General features: G+C 45.9%; 1 long non-coding RNA gene across 1 annotated transcript; it reads left to right on the top strand.

Annotated features, from left to right (window-relative positions):
• Window positions 1-4: 4 nt before the first annotated feature.
• On the top strand, window positions 5-23,010 carry LOC308463872. The gene is made up of 2 exons (XR_013979755.1): window positions 5-1,228; window positions 22,853-23,010. It is a non-coding gene; the product is annotated as an uncharacterized lncRNA (long non-coding RNA).
• Window positions 23,011-24,971: the final 1,961 nt, after the last annotated feature.

The raw sequence follows: 24,971 nt of genomic DNA, 5'->3' as shown, positions 1-24,971 counted from the left end.
TATTTTCATAACATAAAACATGCCTACATTACTCTATATAATACCTGCCTATACTATACATATCAACATAGCTACACACCTACCTCACACGGACACCCACCAAGTGACTTGACTTCCAGCCATTCTTGTTGCACTACTTTATTTTTCCAACTAGCGTAAACACATTTAATTACTTCTTTAATCTGTTCTTTTATCTTAACTTTACTCTCCTTTCACTCTAATCATTTTCTGGATTCACTCAATATCTGTCAAAAATTCTACTTCTTCCGCATAAATTTTGATATATTCCTTAAAGTTAGCCCACTCTTTATTCACTTTTTGTACCATATCTCCTCTTATCCCCCCTGCTAGTTCGGCAATATGGAAGTATTCCATCATTTTAGATAACCAGTCTGTTTTAGTTGGGATGCTGTGCTTTTCCAATTTTTGGCAATCAATAACCTGGCTGCCGTAGTTGCATACATAAATATTGGTCTGACCGTTCTTTTTATTTCCTCTGACATGATGCCTAGGAGAAAGGATTCTGGGTTTCCCCCCCAAATGAAAATCTAAACATCTTTTTCAATTCGTTATAGATATTTTCTCAGAATCCGTTGACAGTCCCGGATCAATCTGTGTGGACCCAGTGTGATTGGGGGATACCTCAACTCAATACAGCCAATGCCTGATTCAGTGCTGGATCCACTGGGCAGCCCTAGAAGAAACTCTTTTATTGTAGCCAACTTTTAAAATAAAAGGAGCCAGTGTGCCAGTTTCCAGCATCAGGTTCTTCTTACAAACGCCAGCCTTTGCTGTCATTGTGACATCACTTCCTGCTCTTGCTTCTATTCTCTCCACCAACATCCAACTTAACTGGCACAGAACTCTTTGTGCTGTTGAGTCCATTGGCTGCGCTCCCCTATTAAAGGAAGGCTCTCTGCGCAACCCAGGACATTTCTTTCTTCACTCTCCTCCTCACCAGTTTGCCCAGAGCACTTTTTGTTAAGGGAAGGAGGCGATGCCTTTCAAAGGAGCACAATTGTGCTGCTGTTGGTTTTTCTACTTCGTCCTGCCTTGCAACTCCCTTTTCCAAGGCTATGGACCTGGGGACTACGGGGCACCAGAAGTGGATTATTCAAATGAAGCAGACTTCGGGGAGAGCAATTATGGTGAGGACGTGGAGCAGTATGGTCCTGAAGCTGCAGGAGAAACTGCAGCTGAAGCACAAGCACAAACACAAGCACAAGCAGTAAGTTGTGTTCATTTATTTCATGTGTAGTTTATGCTCATTCCCTAAGTGAAATCCAGGACCCTCTAAGTAGCGCATGATAAATGACATGGGAACATAGCAACCTGCCTGGCACTGAATCAGACCGCTGGTCCATTTAGTCTACGCTATTATCTACCATGGGGATGTGGGTGGCGCTGTGGGTTAAGCCACAGAGCCTAGGACTTGCCGATCAGAAGGTCGGCGGTTTGAATCCCCGCGACAGGGTGAGCTCCTGTTGCTCGCTCCCTGCTCCTGCCAACCTAGCAGTTCAAACGCACGTCAAAGTGCAAGTAGATAAATAGGTACCACTCCGGCAGGAAGATAAACGGTGTTTCCGTGCACTGCTCTGGTTCGCCAGAAGCGGCTTAGTCATGCTGGCCACATGACCCGGAAGCTGTACGCCAGCTCCCTCGGCCAATAAAGTGAGATGAGCACCACAACCCCAGAGTCGTCCACGACTGGACCTAATGGTCAGGGGTCCCTTTACCTTTACCTTTTATTATCTACCATGACTGGCAGCAGTTCTCCAGGGTTTCAGACAGTTTCTCCTGCCCTACCGGGATATATTCTGGGGGTTGAACTTTGGATCTACGTACAAGGCAAATGCTCTGCCACCAAGCTATGTCCCTTCCCCGAAGTTCCAATATCTGGGAATACCTCTTGAAAGGTGGCATATAGGTTAATTGAACCAGTAGTCCTCAACCTTTTCCAGCTCAGGACTAACGTTTAACCCAAACGTGCATGTGGGAACCCACTTCTTAATCATTATTTTTATCATATATTTGTATAGTTGGTAGCACTGCTGTTGCAACCCACCTTAGATCAGGTCATGGCTGAGTAGTGGGTCCCAACCCCTCAGCTGCAGACCAATGCATTAAAACAAATGGTTGGTTTTAGTATTTTGTAATTTGGTTAAAGGGGGAAATACTTTAGGTAAAATAAAAAAAGAATTCCTTGCATGTCTAAATCCAGGTTTGGGGCAAGTACTCTTTGCTGAAAAAGGCCCAGCAGAGATTTAAAATCACAAAATATGCAACAAAATAAAGCATGGAAAATATTTCTTGCTTTAAAATATTCCTTTCTAAGTTGCTTGCAAAGCCCCCCACTTCCCTGATCATAGAAAGAAACCACATGTAAGTTAAAAATGATTTACTTACAAACTTTTCAAAGGTCAGATTCATGTGCTTTTCCATATAGCAGCAAGGAAAGTCAGGCAGTAAAACTTAGGTTAGTTCCAAAATTGTAAAGGTTTCTAAATTATTTGTATAGAAACACAAAGATGGATTGCCTAAGCTTGGAGCATCCAGCTTAGACCTCCTTACTGGAAGGGTTCTCATGGTGGAAGAGAGAAAGAACAGAATTGGGTAGCCCTTCCTCCCAAGCTAAGGGGGTCTGACTTAGCTAAGCAAGGCAGGACAGCTTACTCTATGGTCTTAACCCCTTCATGTATTAATTAAAGTTAAGTATGTTGGTTATATGAGGCTGATTTATCCCACACCAATAACCTGGACCAAGTTGTCTTACCTACCAAGGACTCCAAGTGGAGCTCAGCCTTTATTATGGCACACGTAGGCCCAGCTTAGTGCTTTCCAGATGTTTTGGATTAAAACTCGCCTCAGCTGGAAGGCACCTGGCTGGGGAAGGCTGTTGCAGCATTTGAAAATGGCATGTGAAAGACTGTGCCACCTATTTTTTAAGCACACCTCACTGTTTCATCATTGAGTTTTCAAGGTGGCTGTTCCCTCATGGGCAGCCTTCTGTGAGCTATATGTTAGTGGTGGGTGGGGCTAAAGGCAAGAAGTGGGTGGAACAACAGATGGTGACTCTTACTGGTTTAGCTACAATGCTCACAGTTTAAGGACACATTCCAGGCAGGCAAAAGCACTTGTGAGGGGCACACAGCAGTCTGGTGAGGTATATGGCCCTGGGGAAAGAAAGATGGGGCTGGGTGGGGATTCACTTAGCCCCTGGTCCTGAGGTTTTCACTCCTGTTCTAATTTAGATGCTCATGGAGTTTGTCTGGGGACCTTGGGAGGAAGTGATCATGTCCTCCTGGGTTTCATGATACAGAGGCAAGGGAAAGTTGAGTGTAGTTGGACATGCACTCCGAACGGATTTCAAAAAGCTTAAGGAACTACTGGGTGAGATTCCGTGCAGTGGCGTAGCGTGGGGGGTGCCAGGGGTGCCGGCCGCACCGGGCGCAACATTTGGGGGGGGCGCGTTTGGCCGGCCCTCCTGGAGGAAGCAGGAACCCCACTGTCCTCGGACCTCCTCCGAAGGCTGGCGGTGGGGCGGAGAGACCTCCTCCCCGCGCCAGCCTTCGGAAGGCTGCTCCGAAGCCTGGCGGTGAGGCGGAGAGACCTTCTCCCCGCGCCAGCCTTCGGAAGGCTGCTCCAAAGCCTGGCGGTGGGGCGGAGAGACCTCCTCCCGCCGCCAGGCTTCGGAAGGCTGCTCCGAAGGCTGGGGGCGGGAGGAGGGCTCTCCGCCCCACCGCCAGCCTTCGGAAGGCTGCTCCAAAGCCTGGCGGCGGGAGGAGGTTTCTCCGCCCCACCGCCAGCCTTCAGAAGGCTCCTCCGAAGCCTGGCGGTGGGGCGGAGAGACCTTCTCCCCGCGCCAGCCTTCGGAAGGATGCTCCGAAGCCTGGCGGTGGGGCGGAGAGACCTTCTCCCCGCGCCAGCCTTCGGAAGGCTGCTCCGAAGCCTGGCGGTGGGGCGGAGAGACCTTCTCCCCGCGCCAGCCTTCGGAAGGCTGCTCCGAAGCCTGGCGGTCGGGCGGAGAGACCTTCTCCCCGCACCAGCCTTCGGAAGGCTGCTCCGAAGCCTGGCGGTGGGGCGGAGAGACCTTCTCCCCGCACCAGCCTTCGGAAGGCTGCTCCGAAGCCTGGCGGTCGGGCGGAGAGACCTTCTCCCCGCGCCAGCCTTCAGATGGCTGTCCTGAAGACTTGTGGTGGGAGCAGTGGCGTAGCGTGGGGGGTGCAGGGGGGCCTGCTGCACCTGGCGCAACATCTGGAGGGGGTGCGGAAGAGACTCGAGTGCTAAAATCCACGGGTTAGGGGGCGCAAATTACTTGCCTTGCCCCGGGTTAGGGGGCGCAAATTACTTGCCTTGCCCCGGGTGCTGAGAACCCACGCTACGCCACTGATTCCGTGACCAGAAATATGCCAAGAGAAGGTAGTCTAAGAAGAACTGGAGTTTTGTAAGGGTGAAATATTGAAGGCACATATGCAGACAATTCCAACAAGAGAGAAAAGAGGGAGGAACCTAAAGAAACCAGTGTGACTGCATAAGTTGCTGTCAGGTGAGCTGTAATGTCAGGGCATGTAAGAGAAATTGAAGAAATTTAAAGCTCAGTGTCTGAGCTCCCTTCTTTTTGCTCTGGAGCTTTCCCCACAGAAACCCGCTATTTAAAGCCCAATCTTAGCAAACATAAATCCATTGAAAGCTTGAATTGATGTTTGCTCCAATTCAGCTTTAAAGAGCTGGTTTTCATAGGGACAGCTCAGCCCCAGCCATGCACCCCACCCCAAAAATTGGCCAAGAGGAAGTGTGGACCTCCAGCTGGAAAATAGTCTTGAATTGGGTCAGTGGCATAGGAGCAAAGCACTGTGAGTCCTCCCCCACCATCTCTCAATTGCAGCATCCTTTATCAAGACTCAGGGGAAGATGGCTGCCTCCACTGTCATAGTGAGCACCCACAGTGCTGGGCACCCACAGTGTGGCGCCCAAGTCAGCGCCCTTGCGCCTGGGAAGGCTGCAAGTGTGGCCTGAATGCACCAGTGCCTTTCCCTCTGGTGCTTCACAGCAACTGGTGTTGACAGGTGTACTTCCAACACTATGCAAGTCTTCTCAGATGTAATCTGCCCTGGGTTTGATGGGGCCTTTCTCAAGGATATGGAGCAGGCATCTCCACACTCAGCCCTCCAGATGTTTTGGGACTACAGTTCCCATCATCCCTGACCACTAGTCCTGTTAGCTAGGGATGATGGGAGTTGTAGTGCCAAAACATCTGGAGGGTCGAGTTTGGGGATGCCTGATATAGAGGATTTTGTTGTTGTACAGCTATTGCTCTTGTCAGTCAGGTGTGGCCTTCCAGATGTTACTGAGCCACAACTCTCATCATCCCTGGCCATTGGCCATGCTTACCATGGCTGGTGGGAATTGTGGTTCCACAACATCCGGAGGGACAGTCTTGCTGCAAAGCAAGAAGTAATTCATTTCTGATGTTTGTGTGCTGGGTGAGCGCGTGGCTATATATAGGGCTTTTTTCAGCTGGAACTCACTGGAACTCAGTTCCAGCACTTCTCAGGTGGGTTCTGGCACCTCTCTGTTGCTATTATAAGAGAATGAGGGAGGTGTTCATGGTGAGTTCCAATACCTCTTTTTCTGGAAAAATAGCACTGGATATGTTATAATGGGCTTTTGTTGGCAAAGCTAAGTATTATGTTCATGCAGGAGATGTGATTAATTTGATTTTGTTTTTATTGAAATATAGCAACTCTTTCCCATGGTTGTCTTCCTCGTAATTACCACTGACCACCCTCAGGGTTGGTAGTTGGCATGCTTGGTCTCCCACCAATGGCTCCTTTCCATTGCTGCTGCCATCAGCATGGCTTTGCTGCTGTTAACTGCCATCAGTCACTCGCCTCTGCCCATCCCTCCTCCCCACAGGTATTCTGTTTACCTGGTGGCACTGACTATGGTCAGTTCCATGTTAGGGATGGGTGACTCCATCTCTTCCTCTCAATTTCTCAGTTTCTCTAATCTTAAATTCGGTTTTCTACAATAGTTTGGGATTGCTTTTTTTTAAACAAAAGTCCTCATGAAAATTCAGCAGCATTTTAGTGCTAATTTATCCTAATGTACTCATTTTTGTAGGCTGTTTTGCCTAATGTACTCGTTTTTGCAAGCCTTGTTTCCATAATAATTATTTTTCCACTAATGTAATGCATGTTGATGTTATTTTCAGTAATATATGCATTCATCTGTGCATTTCACCCTACAATTTGCATTTTGGATACAATACTTGGCTGGAAAACTGCATTGCAAAATTCAGACAAGTGTGGATTTCAAACGACAGTTGTGTTTTGATTTGCATATTGTTCCAAAAACTATGATTAGGTAGATTTGCCTTTACATGCAAACTAAATTGCATTTCTCTCCCTGTCCCTCCTTCTGACAGCCCTTCCCTGTATCTGAATGATACTGCTTTGGCCGCATAAGCAACAGCCCAAACACTGGACGAGAGAGAACTAGCTTAATAAATCCTATAGTAACTTGGCTGTTGGATATGGCAAGATATTAACTGTTGTAAAATGGTTGGATGTCAAAATGCTGATACCAAATATCCCCTGGCCAAATATTTGTGCAGCTAACAAATTTTCAGAGTTTTTGAAGTCTCAAGAGTTCATACAAGACAATTTTAAGTGGTGATGATTTCAGTTCTATTCAAAACACATGGGTTTTAGATCATAGAATCATAGAATTGTAGGGTTGGAAGGGACCACAAGGATCATCTAGTCCAACCCCCTGCATGCCACAATTTTTTGCCCAAAGATTAAGAGTCTCATGCTCTACCGACTGAGCTGGTATACTGCAGGTATAGCAGTGTGAAAGGGTCATTGGACACAGGCACTAGCATTCTAATCAGGCATCATAATCACGTCTGAACGCACCCTTTGTGAATCAATGGTTAGGGCTGACCCTATCAGCCAATCAGCCAATCCCTTCTGCTGGAGAACAGAACTCTGCATGCCTCATGACCTGCCCTTGTCCCATCACTAAAATGCAGTGAAGGATGCTAACCCATTACTAGTGTTGAAGCAAGATTCAGCTGCCATTCTGGTTGGCTTCTGTATGTGGAATGGGGAGAGGGTACCACTTTGTCCTTGCCTCTCAGGCAGCAAAATGTATTGAGCCAGCTCTGCCAATGGAGCTGTACAGTTCACCTGCATGTCTGGGTTAAAAATAATAATCCCAGAAGTTGCTGTTTTGCATTGAGGTTTGACTTATACTGTGACCAATGAATTCTGATTCCCTCTGCTGGCTTCTTTGGAAGAGTGGGATATTTTGAGCTGATTTCTTTTTTTTTTTTTAAAGCAATTTATTAAGTTTTACAGTAAAAATAAACATAGTAAACAATGTAACATTGATCTTAACATATTTTCACATTTTCTTTGGACTTCCTCACATCTCCCGCTCCCACTTTCATCGTTGTAACATTTTGTCAGCAATTTATCATCTTATTTAAATTCTTATATCCCTTCTATATTTCATAATCTTGTAATTCTCAGAAGGAGCTAAATTTCACAGTCTTACTTATTTTCTTAAAAACTTCTAAATTTAGTGGTGCTCAGTTATTTTGATCTAGCGTCTTGTTTAGCATTCACTCAAATTACAATACTTTTGTAAATAGTTCTTAAATTTCTTCCAGTCCTCCTCAATCCTCTCTTCTCCCAGGTCACGGATTCTGCCGGTCATTTCAGCCAGTTCCATGTAGTCTATCAGTTGTATCTGCCATTCTTCCAGTGTGGGTAGATCTTGAGTTTTCCAATGTTTTGCGAGAAGTATCCTTGCTGCTGTTGTTGCATACATAAAAAATGTCTGGTCCTTCTTTGCCACCCCTTGGCCGACAATACCCAAAAGGAAAGCCTCTGGTTTCTTAGTGAAGGTATATTTAAATACCTTTTTCAGTTCATTATATATCATTTCCCAGAACGCCTTCACTTTAGGGCAAGTCCACCAGAGGTGGAAGAACGTTCCCTCACACTCTTTGCATTTCCAACACTTATTATCAGACAGGTGGTAAATTTTGGCAAGTTTGACTGGGGTCATATACCATCTATAAATCATTTTCATTACATTTTCTTTCAGAGCGTTACATGCAGTAAATTTCAATCCATTGCTCCACAACCTCTCCCAGTCCTCAAACATGATATTATGCCCAATGTCCTGTGCCCACCTTATCATAGCCGATTTAACCGTTTCATCTTGTGTATTCCATTTCAACAGCAAGTTATACATCCTTGAAAGTACCTTAATCTTTGGTTCTAACAATTCTGTTTCTAATTTTGATTTCTCCACCTGGAACCCTAGTTTCTTATCATTTTTAAAAACTTCTTTAATCTGAGCGTAATGTAACCAATCTCGCACTTTGTCTTTCATTTTCTCCAAACTCTGCAATTTCCAATTGTCTCCATCCTTTTCTAGTATTTCCCAATATTTTGGCCATTTAGCCTCCATATTGGGTCTTTTTCGGGCCTTGGCTTCCAAAGGTGAAAGCCACCTTGGTGTTTTATTTTCCAGCAAGTCTTTATATTTTGTCCAGACATTAAACAATGATTTTCTGACAATATGGTTCTTAAAGGCCTTATTTGCTTTAACCTTGTCATACCATAAATATGCATGCCATCCAAAAGCATTGTTAAACCCTTCCAAATCTAGCACATCAGTGTCTTCAAGAAGTAGCCAGTCTTTTAGCCAGCAGAACGCTGCGGCTTCATAATACAACTTTAAGTCTGGCAGGGCAAAGCCCCCTCTTTGTTTTGCATCAGTTAATATCTTAAACTTAATTCTGGGCTTTTTGCCCTGCCAGACAAACTTAGAAATGTCTCTCTGCCACTTCTGAAAGCACCCCGTTTTGTCCAAGACCTGAAGTGTTTGAAATAAAAACAACATCCTTGGCAATACATTCATCTTGATAGCAGCAATTCGGCCTAACAAAGAAAGTTTCAATTTTGACCAACTATCTAAGTCTCTCTTGATTTCTGTCCAGCATTTTTCATAATTGTCCTTAAATAGACTTAGATTTTTTGCTGTTATGTTTACCCCTAGGTATTTTACTTTTTTAACCACATTAAGTTCCGTCTCATTCTGAAACCGTTCTGACTCTGTATCAGTCAAATTTTTCCCCAAAACCTTAGTTTTCTGTTTATTTAGTTTAAATCCAGCCACCCGACCAAAGTCATTAATCAGTTGTAATACTCTTTTCGTACTGGGCTCTGGCTTCTGCAAGGTCAAAACCAGGTCATCTGCAAAAGCTTTTAATTTATATTGTTTCTGACCGACCTGAATTCCTTCCACCAACCGATCCTCTCTAATCATGTTCAATAGCACTTCCAGAACCGAAATAAATAACAAAGGGGAAATAGGGCAACCTTGTCGTGTCCCTTTTTCAATTTTAAACTCTTCTGTAACCACATTATTAACTATCAGTTTAGCTTTCTGTTCTGAATATATCGCCCCGATCCCATTCTCAAAACCCCGTCCCACTCCCATCTCTTTTAAATTTCCCATCATAAATTTCCAGGAGATATTGTCAAAGGCCTTCTCCGCGTCTATAAAAATTAAAACTGCTTTTGTATTTATGTCTGTTTGCAAAAGTTCCAAAATGTCAATAATATTCCTTGTATTAGCAAACAGATGTCTTCCTGGGAGAAAGCCAGCCTGGTCCTTATGAATTACTTCATTTAAAACTTTTTTAAATCTATTTGCCAAAATGTCTGCAAATATTTTGTAATCCACATTTAAAAGAGAGATGGGACGGTAGTTCTTAAGTTGTGTCTTTTCAGCTTCCGACTTTGGTATTAATGTGATAAACGCTTCCTTCCACGACTCCGGTGCCCTCTTCCCCTCCATAATTTCATTGCTGACCTCCATCAAAGGTTGTATCAAATAGTCTTTTAATGTCTTATAGTACTTGGAGGTCAGCCCATCTGGTCCTGGAGATTTGCCAAGTTGCATGTTCTGGATGGCTTGTTCGATCTCCTGTCGTGTTATTTTAGAATTCAGGATTGTCCTATTTTCTTGTGACAATTTAGATAGTCCGTTTTTTGCCAAAAATTGTTTAATCTCAGCATCATCTTGCGGCCCTTGGGTGTATAATTTTTTGAAGTATCTCTGGAAACACTTTCTAATGTCCACTGGATTCTGGATGTTTTTTCCATCAACCTCTAAGTTTGTAACAGTATTTAATCTTTGTCTTCTCTTCAGCTGCCAAGCTAGCAGTTTTCCACATTTATTCGCCGACTCAAACGTTTTTTGTTTCATTAATTTAACCTTCCATTCAATTTCCTGATTTATCAATTTAGAATATTGTGTTTGATAAAGTTTAATTTCTCTCAGAGTTGGCTGTGACTTCGGATTCACTCTTAATTTCTTCTCTAATTCTTTTATTTTTTCCAAGATCTTATCTTTTTTCTCATTTTGTGTTCTTTTCTTTACTGCATTCTGTTGTATCAAGAATCCCCTCATTACAGCTTTACTTGCGTCCCAGATTATTCTTTTTTCCACCATATTATTCATATTTATCTCAAAATAGTCCTTCAGAACTTTTTGGGCCTTCTTGGTAATTTCCTGATCTCTAAACAAATTGTCATTCATCTTCCATCTGAAGGATCCAGTTGATAATAGTGTCATATCCATCTTTACTGCATTATGGTCGGAGCAGGTCTTTGGGCAGATTTCCACTTTTCTGACCTTAGGTGCCAGGCCTCTGGAGATCCATATTTGGTCGATTCTTGTCCAGGTCAGTTGGGCTTCAGAAAAGAATGTTCCCTCTCTTCCTAGTGGGTTCTTTGTCCTCAAAATGTCAATCAAATCCATATTGTCAGTCGTTTCAAAAAAGGTTTTAGGTAGTCTGCCGTCTTTTGTAACATTTTGACTTTGTGACTTGTCCATGTTAGTTGATACGACCCCATTCATATCTCCCATCATTATGATGTTGTTGTAGTCTAGGTAGTCCAGCATTGTCTCCTGCAACTTCTTGTAGAATTCCGATTTCCCTTCATTAGGTGCATAGATTCCTAATATCAACAGTTTCTCTCCTTGATATTGTATCTCAATAGCCAAAATTCTTCCATGTTCATCTTTAAATAGGAATTTAGGTGACAGGCTCTCTTTTGCATATATCACCACACCTCTCTTCTTAACTTTGTCGGACGATACAAATTCCTGGCCCAATCTTTTATTTATTAACACTTTTCTGTGGAGCCTCGTCACATGTGTTTCTTGTAAACAAATAATGTCCAATTGTTCTTTTTTTAATATATGAAATATTTTCTTCCTTTTTTCCGGAATGTTACAACCATTAATATTCCAGCTCAACAGTTGCAGAGACATCCTGAACTATCTGGTTATTTTTCAAGGGGTGGTATCTTCTCAGGATCTTCAGGTTCCACAGATGCTGATGTTGGTACTGGCGTTGCCTCAGGCCCAGAAGGTAGTTCAATTCCTTTTTGAAGGTCCTCTCCGTATGTAGACAAGAATTTGTCTCTCTCTTCCAGTGTTCTCACTTTAACCTTTCTCCCTCTAAAGGTAAAAGATATTCCTTGGGGAAATTCCCACCTGAATGGAATTGCGTTGCTCCTTAGTAGTTTAACAAGTTCAGAATAGGCGGCTCTAAGATCAAGCAGTAGTCTTGGGATATCTTTATAAATTTCAATTCTTCTATCCAAAACCTCCAGTGATTTTACAAAATGTAGTCCCAAAATCTTATCCCTTTCCTCCTTTGATCTCAATGTTATCAAACAGTCTCTGGGCCTCTCCTTCTTTATAAATCTTCCAAGTCTGAAAGCTGACACAATTTTAAAGTCCTTTTCTTCCAAGTTCCAGAACTTGGAGAATTCTTTGGTCAAAAACTCAGTTAGATGTCCTTCTTCTGCCTCTTGTAGTGATCTAATCCTTAAGTTGTTCTCACGGTTTCGCAGTTCTATCATAGAGAGATAAATCTGGTGTTCCCCGACTTGTTTAGTGAGTGGTCTTACCTCTTGCTCTAAATTTTCAAATTTTTGTCTGGTGTCCTCAGTCAATTTCCGATTTTCTGCTGAGGCCTCCGTTAACTGTCCAATTGCTTGTGCATTCTGTACCACTTGTGTGGTTAATTTATTTAAACATTCTGTGTTTTTATCAATCTTTGCTGATTGCGCATCTGCTTTCTTGTCCAAAGCTTCCAATTTTTCAAAAATTTTGTCTAAAACAGAAACAGATGCTCCTGAGGCCATATCTTCCAATTGTAACTGCTCTGCTTCGCCCTCTCCCTCCACTTCTGAGGGCAAAGTAGGCACAGATGATCTACGTGTCTGTGAGGCTGAGGTTAGAGTTGTTAAAGTTGTTTGTTTAGCTCTCCCTCTTTTTCTTGTGCCACTCATTCCAACGTTATCTATCAGTCAAGGTCACACTGAGTTATTCCCATGGGAATGGAAAGGTCCAGAGCAAGCAAACAGCAAGGGAATCGAAAGTAAAAAGTGCATGTAAAGTCACTGTTTTAATCCAATCCTCTAGAGGGAGCTTAATCTGTCTTTCAGAGTCTAATTTAATGTCCAAGAACCTTCAAATACAAATGTTTAGCAGAGTTTATAAATGGTCACTTTGTTGCAGACAGTGCTTATTTATCTCCAAAAAGAATGTTTCAAATTTAAAAGGTCTCAATACCCTCAGATTGTTTCAAGTTCCAATATACAGTATCCAAATCTGCAGTGCTGACAGCTCCCTTAGTGCTCAGGCAGCTCCTGACTCTGGGTTTCACCTTCTAATTTGTAATCCAATAAAAGGAGGAAAGTCAAGTGCAAATAAAAATCCCAAATCTTTAGCTTAAAGTCTTTACTTTAAAATGCAAGTTCAATAGATGCTTAGATCTGTAAAACTTAGAATCTCTTTCTTTCAGCCTCCACTCCTCCAGCTGATTGCTTTTTTCAAGTTCAATGGCTGCGGAAGACGGACTTCCTGCTTCCACGTCTCTCCGCTTTCAGCCAAGTTCAAGCCAATTTAAGTTTTCCTTTTAAAATCTCAAATTCAAGTGACTCAGTCTTTTACTCACGAGTTAGTTGCTTTTTCGTCCGAATCCGTAATTTAGCAGGAAAAGGGATCAGCGCTCACCGACAGTAGCAGCGCGGCTTCGCTCCTCAGGCTGTGAAACAGCTCACAGCGCCGCAACCCCCCTCCGCGCTCCGGAGCCCCTTACGCGGTTCCTTCTGCACTTGGAGGGTCGCTCAAGGCGCCCACCGAGCCTCAAGACCCCAGGCTCTTGCCGCCTGGGGTTTTCCAGAGTGGGTCTCCGCTTCGCCGTAGCGGACGACCCGTTGCCTGCGGAGCCTCCTCTCCCGTTCAGAAGAGGACCGCCATTGCCGTTCGCGCCGCCCCCGGAAGTCTATTTTGAGCTGATTTCTGTAGCAGCATTTCAAGACAGGCTCCAGTGGATTGAGCAGAAGAGACCGAGAGTGAGTCCAAGGGTCAAGGAAGTGGCTTCTACACATGCTGTAGAATGAAGTGAGAGGCAGATGCGGCTCATCCACTAGCTCATCTAGTAGAAGGAAAACTCTGACCCTAAACCTCCACTGCCTCGTGGGACGTATTTGGGAAAAGAAAAGGCTATAAGGAATGTTGTTTTTGTTTAGTCGTTTAGTCGTGTCCAACTTTTCATGACCCCATGGACCAGAGCACGCCAGGCACTCCTGTCTTCCACAGCCTCCCGCAGTTTGGTCAAACTCATGTTGGTAGCTTCGAGAACACTGTCCAACCATCTCGTCCTCTGTCGTCCCCTTCTCCTTGTGCCCCCCATCTTTCCCAACATCAGGGTCTTTTCCAGGGAGTCTTCTCTTATCATGAGGTGGCCGAAGTATTGGAGCCTCAGCTTCAGGATCTGTCCTTCCAGTGAGCACTCGGGGCTGATTTCCTTAAGAATGGATAGGTTTGATCTTCTTACAGTCCATGGGACTCTCAAGAGTCTCCTCCAGCACCATAATTCAAAAGCATCAATTCTTCGGCGATCAGCTTTCTTTATGGTCCATCTCTCACTTCCATACATCACTACTGGGAAAACCATAGCTTTACAAATCCAGAATGGAGTCCCTAAGACAGTTCAATGGTGTTTTGTACACCTCTGCCTGGCATCTCCTTCAACCCAGCTGGTGTCAGATGTATTGCTCTGCTTTCGTTTGGACCACATCAGCAAGTCCGAGAGGGTTGGTGGTCTTCTGGTCTGGGCAACCAAGGATCTCCATACACACCACCAGGGCTTGTGCCCCAGCACTTCAGTGCTGCTAACGCAGTGGTTTGACTTCACCCCCAGAAGTGCACTCCATTGACCCTTGAGAGGGACAGATCTGGGCACCACAGTTCAAGAAGGACACTGACAAACTGGAACGTGTCCAGAGGAGGGCAACCAAAATGGTCAAAGGCCTGGAAATGATGCCTTATGAGGAACGGCTAAGGGAGCTGGGCATGTTTAGCCTGGAGAAGAGGAGGTTAAGGGGTGATATGATAGCCATGTTCAAATATATAAAAGGATGTCACATAGAGGAGGGAGAAAGGTTGTTTTCTGCTGCTCCAGAGAAGCGGACACGGAGCAATGGATCCAAACTACAAGAAAGAAGATTCCACCTAAACATTAGGAAGAACTTCCTGACAGTAAGAGCTGTTCGACAGTGGAATTTGCTGCCAAGGAGTGTGGTGGAGTCTCCTTCTTTGGAGGTCTTTAAGCAGAGGCTTGACAACCATATGTCAGGAGTGCTCTGATGGTGTTTCCTGCTTGGCAGGGGGGTTGGACTCGATGGCCCTTGTGGTCTCTTCCAACTCTAGGATTCTATGATTCTATGAGTCTATGATTCTAAGATGCCAACAACAATACATTTCAAGCTAGCTGTTGAAGATTAATGTGGTTTTAAAAGAAGCAGCAGCAAGGGTAGTCATTGTGGTGCCGTCCACATGTTGAAGAACTGCAGCTCCCACCACTTCTGGCTATTGCCCATGCTAGCTGGGGCTGATGTGGGCTGCAATTCAACAACCCCTGGAAGGCCACAGGCCCCACAGCTCTGTATGAAAGCATTTTTGCCCTCTCTTCAGCTCACAAAGCTCCCAGATGGGCTGAATAAGGGAGACTTCCGGGGTGGCGCCATCGGCAATGGCGGATTCCCTCTGAACTGGAGGGACCAGCTCCACGGGAATCGGGTCTTTTCCGCTACGGCGAAGCGGGGACCCATTCAAAAATCACAGGCGGATGAAGCCTGTGACCATGGGACTTGGCGGGCACCCTTAGCGCCCCCCCAACCCGCAAAAGAACCCATTAACGGGCTCCGGAGCGAAGAGGGGGAAGTGGCGCGGTGCTGAGAGTCAACTGCTTCTTCCGTGGAGCAAAGCCGCACAGCCGTTGCCGGAGAGCGCTGCCTTTTTCCTGGGACAATCTGGCTTCTAAAATAATCACCCGTGAGTACCTAAACTCGGACAATTGGACTCTAAATAAGGACTTGTGAGCAGAAAGGAAAATTGGACTTAAAAGTTTACCTTAATTTGGCGCTGAAACGGGAAGGTCTAAACAGGAAGTCAGCCTTCCGTTTCTTTGTAGACAGATTAAAGCAAAGACATGGCAAACTAGAGCTCAGAAAATCGCCTGTAAAAGATTAACTTTCATCATTTAAGATTGTTGAACCCCCTTCGGAAGCAGGAGAAGAGGGGGGATTTTTTCGGACTGTTTAAACCTGCAGAAGTGAGGGTAAAGTAAAGTAACTTTCCACCGTCCTGATCCTGGAGCGGGGTGTTAGGACTGACGTTTTTTGAAGCTCATTGACCAGAGACAACGTTTTTGACAGATAGCGATAAGAAGAGAAACTTTGACTCCATTGTTCCCTTTCGCTTCTTAAAGGAACAAATATTGACAAAATATCTGAAAAAGGAAACTTTTGTTGCTAGACTTGTCTTTAAAAGAAAGAACAAATAAAAGTTTTCCCCCTAGAGGGAGACTGTGAAACTGTAACCAACTCCGGGGAGCTGGCAGCTGTTACAGATTACAATCGTGGGAACAGACATCTGACCTTGCAGGACAATGTATTCAGAAGCTCTGTTGTGTGCTTTCTATAAAACAAATGCCCTACTGGAACAGCTACATGAGAAGACGAATTTAATGGCTGATTCGATTAGAAATTTTGAACAGGCAGTGGGAAATTTTGAACAGGCAGTGGGAAAATATGTGGAGCCCACCCAGGAATTAAATCAGGAGCGTGCCCTGACAGAACAGGCCCAACAGGAACATGAGCTTTCGGATTTGACAAATGAACTTGGAAAAAGCCAGATTTGGAAAGAAAAAGTTTGGTTTGGTTTGGAAATGGGGGGCTGGATAGACCCCCCTATGCAGGGATGTTTGGACTTTTCAAGTCGGGCAATGGGCCGTGAGATGTCTGGGATTGTGGGGGCTCCTAATTTTGGAGGGATTTTGAAACATGTTCTTAAATACCACATGGAATTTAGTGTGGATTATGGAAAAGGGGCTGATCTGTCGAGAAGGGTCAAAAACACTGTTAAGCTGGAGTTCCCACGAGTGAAACGAGCAGGAGATAAGGGAAAATACAGTTACAAATATGAAGAAGAGCTGTGGAAGGGACATGGAAGAGACTTAAGGGCCTCGGATATAAGGTTACCAGGTTAATGCGCTAGATCGATGGGATAATAAGGACTGACAAAACCCGGGACCAGGAGGAAGGGACGCTGGATGAAGATTGGATTGTTTTTATTTCTTTTTCTACTACTAGGATTGTTTTATAAAATTGATGAATGTCAGAAAAATGTTGGAATGAAATTACTTGGCTTTAGTAAAAATGTTTAAAGAATTATGTAAGAATATTATGTGTCAGGGAACTGCCATCGGAAGGAAGGGAGGTGAAAGGGCTCACACAGGTTGGGAGAGACTCAGCAGCTGAAGAGGGAACCAGTAGGGGGAGAGGAGGTGAGCTGAGGGAAAGTGAGCTGGAGGGATGGCTCAGAGACACTTCCAGCGAAAACAGTGGGGAGGTTTCAGGACCTCCTGTAGGGACACTCACTCCTCGCCGGAAACTGTCACACAGAGAGTCCAGAAGACGTGTTTCCGTTAAGGAGCTTTTATGTTGGAAGCGATTCCGAAAGCAACCACTGTCGGAATCTGCCAGCGACTGACGGAGCCATGTTTAAGGGGCTCCGTTACAGACAGAGGTTTGCAAACTTGACCAAACTCTGAGGGACTTGGATTTTACACACAAGCAGCTCATTGTCCCATCACAGCATTCCGACAGTCTCCGTGAGCAGCTTGTGCAGGAGAAGGCATCATGAGCAACCCAGCCGGAACCGGAGAAGCAGGAGCTGGAGCGGGTCCAAGCCTGGAAGAAAGGTACCGGGCGTTGGAGGTCCAGCTAGCGCTGCAGACGGCGAGGCTTGAGGAGAGGAGGGCTCAAGATGCAGAGAAGGGGAAAACCACCCCGCTCACCAGAAAGTTGCCAGGATTGGTACAGAAGTTTGGGGGGGAGCCCAAGGACTATCATGCCTTTAGGACAGAGATGCAATATGCCCTTAATCTGCAGTTTGATGACTTTCCCGACGAGGAATCGCGGGTGGCTTTTGTGATTGGGCATCTCGAAAAGGGGGCGAAAGACTGGGTGAGGCCCCTGATGGCAACGAATAATGACATCCTGAAGGACACGAGGAAGTTTTTTCGTGCCATGAATCTGATGTTTTCCAGCGATATTGAGCAGGGAGTGGTACGCAGACAGTTAATGGCGTGCAAACAGGGGAGCCGATCTGTTCGTGAGTACTAGACTGAGTTTACCATGTTGATCCATAAATTGGGGTGGGATCTATCGGCGGAACCCATTCAAATGCTCTTTGAAGAAGGGCTTTCTTCGGCTGTGAAAGACGAACTTTCCCGGGCGCCCAGGGCGGAGTCTATGGACCAGCTGACCAAATCAGCGCTGACCATAGGAGCACGCCAAGAGGCGAGAGCCTTGGAGAGGCGGGAAGGGAAGGGGGAACGTTGGAGGGAGCTTCGCATTCCAGAGATTCCAGAGCCACCGTTCCCGCCGGGAGAGCCGATGGAAATTGGAACAGCGCGCGCGCGCGCGCAGTTTCAAAGCCCAGTGAAGAGCGGAAGAAGGAGGGGAAGGGCGCCAAGAAATGTTATCTCTGCCAACAGCCAGGTCATTTTGCCAGAGTCTGCCCCCAAAGAAAGGAATGGCAAGGAATGGCGGGAGCTGTTGGGGAGAGGGAGGAAAAGGTACCGGAGCAAGTAAAAGCCAACGCCTGGCTGCCACCGTCAGGGCACAGCAGCCAGGCCAAAGAGCAGTGAAAGTGCCCACGCCGGAACCTCCTAAACCCGCCCTAGTGATAGAGGTGTTACTAGAGCTGCCTAACGGACACCCACTAAAGATAAAGGCGCTATTGGACTCAGGCAGCTCCTGCAATTTCATGAGTAAGGAGTTTGCTGCTGAGCACCAGATACAGACTATCCCTTTAAGTAACCCTTTGCAGGTGACCACGATCGATGGAAGGGAGCTGCTGGGAGGAGAAGTCAGCCAGCAGACCGTCCCAATGATAATGAGGGTAGCAAGACACACTGAGCTAATAGCGTTTAATGTGGCTACCTTGGGAGGAGCTCCCATTATTTTGGGGATGAGCTGGCTAGCGTTACATGATCCGCTAGTGGGCTGGCATCAGAGAGTGGTCTCCTTTGGGTCAGCACATTGTCTAGAACACTGCAAAGAGCGGGAGGCTCAAGGAGGGGCCAGAGCCACTCTAGCAGGGACGGAAGTAATGGAGAAGGGGAAGGTTCCCCAACAATACGCCGACCTGAGCAACGTCTTCAGCGAGAGGGAGGCAGACAAACTACCCCCACATAGACCCTTTGACTGTCAAATCAATTTACTCCCTGGGGCACAGCTCCCTGTAGGCAAGCTGTACGCCATGTCAGACAGAGAGATGCAGGAGCTAAGGGAGTTCATTGACAAGAACCTGAAGAGAGGGTTCATCAGGGCGGTGGGGGGCAGCCCAGTGTTTTTTGTGGATAAAAAAAACACGGACAAACCTAGACTCGTAGTGGACTTCAGGGCCTTAAATGCAGTGTCAGAACCAGTGACTTTCCCGATGCCCAGAATTGATGACATTTTGACAAGGGTCAGGAAGGGAAAGATTTTTACTAAACTGGACCTGAGGGGGGCGTACAACCTGATACGAATAAGGAAGGGGGATGAATGGAAAACCACCATGTTCACCCCTTTGGGGGCATTTGAATATTTAGTTATGCCCTTCGGCTTACAAGCAGGCTCCGCGTGCTTTCAATCGTTTATGAACCACGTCCTGGGGCCTTTGCTTTACAAGAATTGTGTGGCCTTCTTAGATGACGTGTTAGTATATTCAGAGAATGAGGAGCAGCATGTAAAAGACGTCAGGGAAGTGTTGGGCAGACTGCAAGCCAATCAGCTGTGGGTGAAGCTAGAGAAGTGTCAGTTTCATGCCAAGGAGGTGGAATTCCTGGGGTACCGCTTGTCGGACAAGGGATTGGCCATGGATCCTGGCAAGGTCCAAGCGGTACTGGAATGGAAAACACCGAAAACAAGGAAGGATGTGCAAAGATTCCTTGGATTTGGAAACTTCTATCGGAAGTTCATCAGAAATTTTGCCCACTTGACGGCGCCCATTACGGACTGTCTCAGCAGTAAGAGGAAATTCGTTTGGACGGCGGAGGCGGAGCGAGCTTTTGAGGAGCTGAAAAGGGCGTTCGCTTCGGAAGAACAGCTCCTGCATGTGGATTTACAAAAACCGATGCGAGTGGAAACGGACGCATCAGACCGGGCTGTGGGGGCGGTGCTTCTGCAGCCTGGCAAGGAGGAGTCGGAGTGGAGACCGTGTGCCTTTTTTTCGCGAAAGCTGAACAAATCTGAGAGGAACTACACGGTGTATGACCGAGAACTACTAGCCATTCATGAAGCGTTCAGGAGATGGAGGCATTTATTAATTGGGGCACAACATAAGGTGCAAGTGTGCACGGACCACAAGAACTTAGAGTATTGGAGAACGGCACGAGTGCTCAACCAACGGCAAGTGAGATGGGCCCAGGAGTTCTCCAAATTCCACTTTGAAATTTGTTATGTGCCAGGTCCAGAAAATGTTAGGGCGGACGCTCTCTCACGCAAACCTGAATATTTGGAAGGGGAGGGGGCACCCAAAGAGAGACATGTCATCCCAGAGGACCGCTGGGTGTGTGGGGCAGCATTGGTGGGGCAAAGAGAACTGGTAGAGGAAACAGAGAATGATGAATATGCCCAGAATAAGCTCAGAGGTCTTAGGGGTGAGGGAGAGGAACCAGGGGGTTTCGAGGAAAGAAATGGAGCTTTGTATTACAAAGGGGCACTGTATATCCCTGAAGGAGACTTAAGGGGGAGGGTACTCAAGCAGTTGCACGACAGCCCCACGGCGGGGCATTTTGGACAACACAAAACCATGTGGTTGGTCACCAGGGAATTTTGGTGGCCTAAGGTGAGGGAAGATGTACGGGAGTATGTAAGAGGGTGCGAGCAATGCCAGCGAGCCAAAGGGGAGAGGCGGGCGCCGGCGGGGCTATTAGAACCCTTACCAACCCCAGAACGACCTTGAGAGGCAGTGTCGATAGATTTTATGACTGATCTGCCGAAGTCCAAGGGGAAAACAGCCATCATGGTGGTGGTAGACCTACTAACAAAGATGTGCCACTTTGTAGCCTGCTCGCATGCAGTCACGGCGGAAGAGACAGCGAAGTTATTTGTAGAACACATTTTTAGGTTGCACGGGGTGCCATTGAGGGTGGTCTCAGACCGAGGAAAACAATTTACTTCCAGGTTCTGGAGGAAGCTCATGAGCTTACTGCAGGTGGAGGTCAACTTTTCGACTGCCCGGCACCCTGAAACCAACGGGCAGGCGGAAAGAGCAAACGGTGTCCTCCAGCAATACCTGAGGTGTTATGTCAATGACAGAGAGAATGACTGGGTAGAAAAGTTGGCGCTGGCGGAATTTGCCTACAACAATGCCGAGAATGTGTCCACAGGGATGAGCCCCTTCTTGGCTAATTATGGGTGTCATCCCAGGGCTTTCCCAGGGGGAGAAGGGGAGAGATGGAGCGTCCCGGCAGCCGAGCATTTTGTAGAAGAAATGGAAGCAATCCATCGTCAGCTCCAACTCAACTTAGAAAGGGCGAAGGAAGAATACAAGAGGCAGGCAGACAAGAACCGAAGGGAAGGTGAAACCATAAGGGTGGGAGATAGGGTGTGGCTGTCAACCCAAGGGTTGCCGTTCAAAGGAGGTTGTAAGAAATTAAGACCCAGGAGATTGGGTCCCTTTGAGGTCATTCAACAGGTCAACCCAGTGGCTTTCAGGCTCCGGTTACCCAACCACATGAAACTGCACCCAGTATTTCACAGGTCGTTACTGTCACCGTATGAGGGGGGACGAGAAGGGATGGCCACTCGGGGACCGGTCATAGAAGAAAGGGAATGCAGCAGCCATGTGGCAGAAATCCTCGACGCCAGGTGGAAGGGGGATCAGGTGGAGTATTTGGTAGCGTGGGAAGGAGAACCGGAGTCAGAAAACACTTGGGTAATGGCAGAAAATATCAATGACGAGGTATTGATAGAAACGTTCCATCAAAGGTTCCCAAGGAAACCTCAGCCTGTGGAGAGGTTCCGGAGGGAATACTTTGGGACCACCGATGAGGAGGAGGAGTTGGAAGGATTCCCGGACTCGGAAGGGGAAGGGGAGATGGACTCTGAGGAGGAGGAGTACTTCGAGACCAGGAACCGCAACAGGTGGAGAGAAGTGTTCGAGACATCGGAAGATGAAGGAAGTTCATTCCGGGGTTTTGCCTCCTCACCGCCCGTAGAGGAGGGGGCGGGAGGGGGTGAAGGGGGCCCTGGAGGGGAGGTGGATGTCAGGGAACTGCCATCGGAAGGAAGGGAGGTGAAAGGGCTCACACAGGTTGGGAGAGACTCAGCAGCTGAAGAGGGAACCAGTAGGGGGAGAGGAGCTGAGCTGAGGGAAAGGGAGCTGGAGGGATGGCTCAGAGACACTTCCAGCGAAAACAGTGGGGAGGTTTCAGGACCTCCTGTAGGGACACCCACTCCTCGCCGGAAACTGTCACGCAGAGAGTCCAGAAGACGTGTTTCCGTTAAGGAGCTTTTATGTTGGAAGCGATTCCGAAAGCAACCACTGTCGGAATCTGCCAGCGACTGACGGAGCCATGTTTAAGGGGCTCCGTTACAGACAGAGGTTTGCAAACTTGACCAAACTCTGAGGGACTTGGATTTTACACACAAGCAGCTCATTGTCCCATCACATTATGGTTATGAGAAGTTGGTAAAAATAAGATTTAAGTTTTAAGTTTCAAGGTTTTTCATAGTAAGATAAGATTAAAATAGTTTAAGGTAATGTAATGACAGAATTTTATGCAATATGGAAAGGATTTGCTGCAACAATTAACAACTAGGATACAAAAAAAGGGAGAAGGAGGAGGTCAAAGAAAGAAGGTAATGACAGTTGAGGATTTGAGAATAATGGATTTGTTTTTAAATGTTTGCGGTGTATTTTTGTTTTTTTTTGAATTTGTATTGTTGGATGTGGTTTGTGTTTTTCTTTGTTCTTTCTTTGTTCTTTTTCTACTTTGTTTTCTTTTGTAACTCTAAAATTTTTTCCCAATAAATATCATTAAAAAACACACAGATGGGCTGAATAAGGAAAAAATAGAAATGAAAAGGTGGCAACAGCAGTTAGCACCTTCGAACTGGGAATCTTAAGTTTGTACCAACTTGAGCTCTCAAAACTGATCTTTTGCTGTATCCCCCATCCTTAGGAAGAAGAAGCTAATCAACGATGATGTCCCATTTCCTCGTTGTGGCAAGCATCGTCTGGAGGAAGTCTGTCAAACGAACAGCTTCAGATGGTTCCAAATGCTACCAACAGATTATATTATGGAACGGTTATTAAATATTTGTTAGAGGAGGAAAAAAAGCTTCTTCTCTTCCAGTCTGTGCCATGAGGTCCTCTTGGTTTGGCGGCATTCTGTGGTTAAAATATTACCAGCCCACTATATATTTTGGAAAATTATTTCTCCATATATACTTGATCTTGGCCAAAAGGCTGAGAAGCCTATGTTTTCTATGCATTCAGATGTCTCTCGAGATATCATCTCCAAATTTGCCGTGAGGGTTCCCAATGTGTGTGTGTGTGTGTATCTCTGGCTGCCATTTTGTATCCAGATGGCAGACTGAAACATCACTTTGGCATAGGTTCAGCCACCTTTTGAGATATTGTAACCAAACTTAGTACAAGGGTTCCCGAGGTGGGAATGGTGGTCTTTGCCGATGTTTGGATGTTGGGTGCCATTTTGAATCAAGATGATGGATCAAAATGTGACTTTGCAGTGACTTAACCCTTTTTTGGCATAAGGGGTCCAAACTACACCAATCTGGACACCTCTGAATGTTCCACACACACACACACACACACCCCATTTGGTGGGTCTTTACCACATTTAGTGGGACAGTTCCAACCTGCACCAATTTGGATGCCTCCTAAGATATCATTGTGAAACTTGGCACAAGGGTATCTGAGGTGGAAGTGATGGTCTTGGATGCCAGACACCATTTTGGGGGCTAACCACATTAACCCTAAACATTAGCTCTCCCTCCCAAAAAGTTGATTTGAGGACAGCATGTACTCCCTGGGTCAGGGTAGAGCCCTGGGTTGGTTTGTGCATGCATGCATATGTGTGCACAGCCACCAAACTCACAAATTACACTCTTTTCTTCTTCTTCTTCTTCTTCTTCTTCTTCTTCTTCTTCTTCTTCTTCTTCTTCTTTGAATTTCTCTCCATTGGTAAGCTGTGTTTGGATGGTATACTCAAACAAGTAAGCATTAGCAGCAAACATTCATAATACTAGAACTCGGAGACATTGGTGGAAACTGAATGTTGGAAGATTCAGAACCGACAAAAGTAAGTATTCCTGCACGCAGCACACAGTGGAATTCGCTCCTGCAAGAGGTAGTGTTAGTCACTATGACCCAAGGTCACTGGATGAACCAGTGATTGATTGATCCTAACTAGGCTCTAACAACTGCACCACACTCCTCCATGCAAAAAGACTTCTGAAATAATTACATAAGCTGCATTGGGACCCTTTGAAGGGTGTGTGTAAAAAAAAAAATGGGACATTTTATGCAATGTGTTACTGGCATTCATGCAATGAAGAGGCCTGCCTGATGGGCTGCTGTGAAGAAGATGAGCAGATTAGAACTCAAGGACATCCAATGAATGTTGGAAGATTCAGGACAGAGAGATGAAAGTACTTCTTCACACAGAGCTTAGCTAATTGATGGAATTCATTTCCACAGGAAATAATGATGGCCACCAACTTGGATGGCCTTAAAAGATGATTAGACAAATTCCTGGGGGTAAGGCTGTGTTCTGCCTCTACTAATGGGGGCACTTGGGTCCTGCTTGTGAACTTTCCATAGGCATCTGGTTGGCTACTGTGGGAACAGAATGCTGGACTGGATGGGACTGATAAAGCAGGGTTGGTCTTAGGCTGTTGAACATAATGTTCACCAGGGGCAAATAAAGGTCATTCTCTATGCCTGGGAGCAAAGAGAGCTGCCCCCACTGACAATGGCCATATCTGCACTATACGTACATTTGAAACAGCATCATACCACTTTAGACAGTCATTACTTCCTCCCCCCAAAAATCTGGGAATTGTAGTTAAGGGTGCTGAGAGTTGTTAGAAGATCTCTGTCCTGCCCCTGGATCTACCTGTCTGGAATTTGGCAGGGTTAACCTTCTCTTTAGTTTGTTTGCTTTTGGACTAACCTTGGAGGCATCGCCATGAGTTACCACACTGAACTGCTGCACTTCAGAATTTACCACTGCCCTAAGCATCAAAAAGTCTGATCTGGGTCTGTTCAGGCCCAAA

Source organism: Podarcis pityusensis, assembly GCF_964106645.2.
Source record: "Podarcis pityusensis genome assembly, chromosome: 15".
Lineage (NCBI taxonomy): Eukaryota > Metazoa > Chordata > Lepidosauria > Squamata > Lacertidae > Podarcis > Podarcis pityusensis.
This window is presented reverse-complemented; position numbering and strand designations above follow the sequence as displayed.